This window comes from Photinus pyralis, unplaced genomic scaffold, assembly GCF_008802855.1.
Source record: "Photinus pyralis isolate 1611_PpyrPB1 unplaced genomic scaffold, Ppyr1.3 Ppyr1.4_LG8, whole genome shotgun sequence".
Taxonomy (NCBI): domain Eukaryota; kingdom Metazoa; phylum Arthropoda; class Insecta; order Coleoptera; family Lampyridae; genus Photinus; species Photinus pyralis.
In genome coordinates this window covers 793,677-798,827 of record NW_022170819.1, presented here as the reverse complement: position 1 = coordinate 798,827, position 5,151 = coordinate 793,677, and positions in this window count along the sequence as shown.

The following is a 5,151-nucleotide window of genomic DNA, read 5'->3' as shown; positions in this document are numbered from 1 at the left end:
GTAATTAGGGAGTATGTTTGTAATTATAGGTATTTATTAGGACATGAAATTAAATGTATAATAGCTATTAATCATATGTATTCTTTGTAAATTACTTTATTAGGATAGGAAATCAAGTGCGTATGTTCATAATCATATTTATTCATTGTAAAATATAATAGCATGTGTACTTATAATAATAAAACACAAGTTATACAAAATCTGATTTTTTAATCCACGAGTCATGTGATTTATCCATGCCAAGCCATCGAACGTAGAGCAGGTCTCCTTTACGCCGTAACACTTTCTCAACAAGAAATATATCCGGATGAGCAGTTTTCTGCATTTCTTCCGCGTAGAATTGCCCCATTATTGGTTTACCAAATGAATCCTCCAATAAGTACGTAACGGGATTGCCAACTTTTACTTTAGCCACCTTGAATAATTCGGTAGAAAAGTTCGGAGTGTAGCCTTTTGAAAACACCGATTTATACTTGGATATTCGTACAAAGTCACCAATTTTGAATTTAGCTGCTCCCATTATCTTTATATTATGGAACATTGGTAAGTATGTCTTTGCGGCTACATCTTTAGGCTTCATCTTAATAGTCGAATGTCTCGTATTATTGTAGCCTAAAGTCACTTCCGCTAGCACATCAATCCATTTATATCTTCCGCGAAGACTGAACCGCTTATATAATGAATTTTTTAAAGTTTTTATCACTCTTTCAACTATGGTCGCTTTCTTTACGCTATACGTAGAGTAATGATTGATGGCATGTTTCAGCATTAATTTTTCAAAATCCTTATTATAGAATTCTTTTCCTTGATCGGTTTGTAAATTGACTGGCACTCTTCCTTCGCATATAATAGCAGTCATGTTTTTGCTCACTTCACTAGCACTCTTCGATTTTAGGGGTCGCGTCCATAGGTATTTGGAGTAGCAATCAATTACGGTTAATATATATTTATAACCTCGATTATCTTTAGAATATCGGGTGAATTCGGCCAAATCAGCTTGCCATAGGTCATCACGATGCTTGATTATCGTTCTTTTTCGGGGAAAATTTTTTCTCGCCGATCTGTGCAATTCCTCGACGACGTCGAGCTTCGTCATCTTCCAAATCACTACCGATAAATGGCGGAGATTCACGCATAGTCAATTCGGCAAAGTCCGTCACCGGACTCATCCCTAGTTTTTCGCGAATTTCATCCAAGTTTCGCTCCATTTCATGCATGACATTCATATGACCATCGGTGATTGACTTAAACGATTTTACAAACATGTGTAGGTATCCATTTGTTACGGCATCGCCATCGTTCACCGGATCAGCTAGATGGGTTAGCCGATTACCACGCATATCATATTGTTGGCTTGCGGCGTTCCGAGTACTATTATCCACATATTGTTTTGTAGCAACATCGCTACCCTTAGCAGGATCGGCAACATTACATATTCTCTTGTTTTGCATATCATAATCATTAGCGGCGGTAAATTGCAAGGTATTCTGTTCGTTATATAATCTTGAGGACGAATGTCTTCCGAATTTGTCAACGCTCATTTTCGGACTAAGCGATTATACCTTCTTCTCGGAGCTCCTCTTCAATGCTTAAAATCTCGTTGTTGTGTCCGGTATGACCGGCTGCTTGCGATGCGTGTAACAGTCTGAGACGCTCGACTAGTTCGTAGGGAGTATTCCAATACACGTACTCCTTCTGTTTATTATTAACCTCCTTCACACCTGCTCCAAAATGTTCCGATAGTAGCGGCTTCACGATCTTAACGTATTTATGCGACTTAGTACCCATGATTTGTTGTCTAGGGTCGTAGTTCCTTTTGTATGCGTTAGTAGCTAATAAAATATCTTTATACGATTGACTATCCTTGAAGGAGTAATTATGTGGCTTTTTGAGCACGAGCAATTCATATAGCCCAGGAGTGCCGGTATAAAGTGTATTTTTTATGTTTATATCGGGTCCTTCAAACTGCACTATAGAATCTCCTATAGCCCACTCTTTGAATTCGGAATCGTATCGAAGTCCGTGAACGTGATCGACCTCTCCCATCGCATCCTTAATCATCCGATCGATATAATGACGAGGTAAATGATGATACTGGTCTAAAAATTGCTGATCATCATGTAGCTGTGATAAGTTGCTAATCGATCTAGTAGTTTCCTCCGCTTCATCGTTTTCTTCTTCGTCAAGCGCTATTTCGCTAATATCGGGCGGAAAACTAATTCGTTTACGAACTGCAGTATTTTCGGTGCGTCTAGGCGTTGCAAATTGTTCTTGCATTGGAGTTGATTCATATTCAATTTTATTTTCAACTTTTGGCGTTAACGCTTGTTTTTTCAACTCCTGCTTAGCTAGCGTCTTCAATGGGTCAACTATAGGCTTATAAGTCTCTTCCACTAATCGCAATGTTTCGGTTTCGCCTCTTTTAAGAGCCGCAAGCTTGCGTTTTATTTCGCTACGGGTTTTAGTTAATTTTCTTTTAATTGCCTGATCTTGCGCGTTCATCTTAACGGCCCGCATACAATCAACTAAACTGATTATCGATGAAAAGTGCTTCTAATAGCAGTCCAAAGGCGGTTCATATCGGTGCAAAAACGGTTCGTAGCAATCAAAAGCTGTTCAATAGCGGTCCAACATCGGTTCAAAGCTGTCCAAAACCGGTTCAAAACAGCTCGAAAGCGGTTCATAAGCGGTTCAGAGGCGGTCCAAAGGCGGTTCATAGCGGTCCAATATCGGTTCACAGCTGTCCAAAACCGGTTCAAAGCAGTTCTAAAGCGGTTCATAAGCGGTTCAGAGGCGGTCCAAAGGCGGTTCATAGCGGTCCAATATCGGTTCACAGCTGTCCAAAACCGGTTCAAAGCAGTTCTAAAGCGGTTCATAAGCGGTTCAGAGGCGGTCCAACATCGGTTCAAAGCTACCCACACCGGCTCAATGATGTTGTTCAAAAGTAGTTCAAAGTTGTCCAAGTGTGATATAACAATCAAAACCTCGTCGATATCGGCCATAATCAAAGTCCTTTACAATACACATGAAATCGTGCTTATGCATCCAACACTTTGAGCCCATTAATTTAAACTGCTCAAAGGTCATGTCGCTACCAACATGCTCATCATATACATGTTTCAAATTTATATAGTCTTGCTTAAATAGGACAATAACGTTTACATTATCGCGTATTAGCTGCTTAGGTATTTTGGAATATGTCTGACAAAGATAGAACGAGTCCACACCAGAATGTCGTCCTCTGCAGAAATAATCCCTAATTATATCTTGATTTAGACACGCAACATCGTCAAATATCATTATCGAATTTTTGCTAATCTCCTCTAGAGTTATTACGTCATCCTTATCACTATAAGCATTATACTTAATGCCTTTAATGGGTTTAAGTACTTGTTCCAGATATTTATACTTCGGCTGCTCTAACGACTTGGAGTATACATATACATTTTCAAACTTCAGACCATTCGCTGCTTCTAATAAACTTATCATCGCATTCGTTTTTCCGGATCCCGATGGTCCACAGATGACCGCTCTAATTGAAGCCGGAAATAATGAGCCGTGTTTCCCCGACACTTCCGATTCAGTATACAAATCATGATCCTCAACATGCAATTGCTGAGGTTGCTTCATAAACTTCATTATTACTCGATAGTTTGAGTTATACTGATCAGTTCATGGCCGATCGCCGAGTAGGAAAGGGGTTTATAAACACCTTGATAAACAAATTGCCGGTGGAACTTCATATCCCCGGATATCAATACTGCGGACCGGGAACCAAACTACAGCAGCGTCTAGCTCGGGGTGATCAAGGAATAAATCAGTTGGACGCTGCATGCAAGCAACACGACATCGCATACAATCAATTCAAAGACGTTGAGAATCGTCATCGGGCCGATAAAGAACTTCAAATTCGAGCTTGGGATCGTGTAAAGGCAAAGGACGCTAGTTTTGGAGAGAAAGCAGCAGCATTAGCCGTAGCTGGAGCAATGAAGGCCAAAAGGAAGCTTGGCATGGGAGTAACACGACGTATCGCAAAGCGCGGGAAAAAGAAGAAGACTTGTTCGTTTAGAGGCGGAGTTTTAACGCCAATTCGAAATTCAATAAAAGGCCTATCATCATCGGCAAACTTGAATAAACTTATCAAAATAAGTTTGTTGGCCGCCAAGAAAGCGGTTAAAGCTGCAGGCGGTAAGCAAAGAGTGAGAGTGCCGCGAGTGATACCAATACCTAAAGTCGGAGGTTTTCTTCCGTTCCTAGTACCGCTCTTTGCCGGTCTTTCAGCTGCGGGCGCAATGGCCGGTGGAGCTAGCGGTATAGCTAAAGCAATTAACGATGCGTCGGCCGCGAAGAAGCAGCTGGAGGAAAATAAACGGCATAACATGGCAATGGAGGCCGCCTCGTTGGGTAAACAAGGCAGTTCGCTGTATCTTCAACCGCGTAAGACTGGATACGCCTTATATTTAAAACCATATCCGGCAAAAAACTTTTAAATTTGCCGCGAAAAGCATTAACGGACTCGGATCTTGTAAAGTATGCGAAAGACGTACCCTTCTTCAGAGGAGTGTTTATGCGTGATAAATTACCGCGAAAACCCCATTTAAACGAGTGCGCTATCGTAAACCTGGATGATGCTAAAGGAAGAGGTACGCATTGGGTTGCTTTCAAGAAACGCGGCATGAAGGCAGTTTACTATGATAGCTTCGGCGACTTGACGCCACCAATAGAAATAGTTAAATATTTATCCGGATGCAAGTTAAATATTTATCCGGATGCAACATCATATACAATTATACTAGGGAGCAAAATTATAATACGCTGATATGTGGACATTTATGTTTAAATTTTCTGTATAATAAATAATAATTGAACCTAGAGTTTGTTTACTTCATCAGTCATGTCTCAAACGTTCACCTTAACAGGTGCCGGCAACGTCCTCAGCACCTCATATTTTCCGCCGATCGAACTAGACCGCAATTATCAATATGGATTAGGGTTGGTTGGCTTTTACGGCTGTAATTCTATACGCAATATATTTGAGGGAAACAACAAATTTTACTATGCAGCGGCCGATAGCATCTTCAAAGAGATTACCATTCCGAGTGGCGCGTATGAAATTGAAGAGATCAACAGGATTCTACAGCATCATATAAA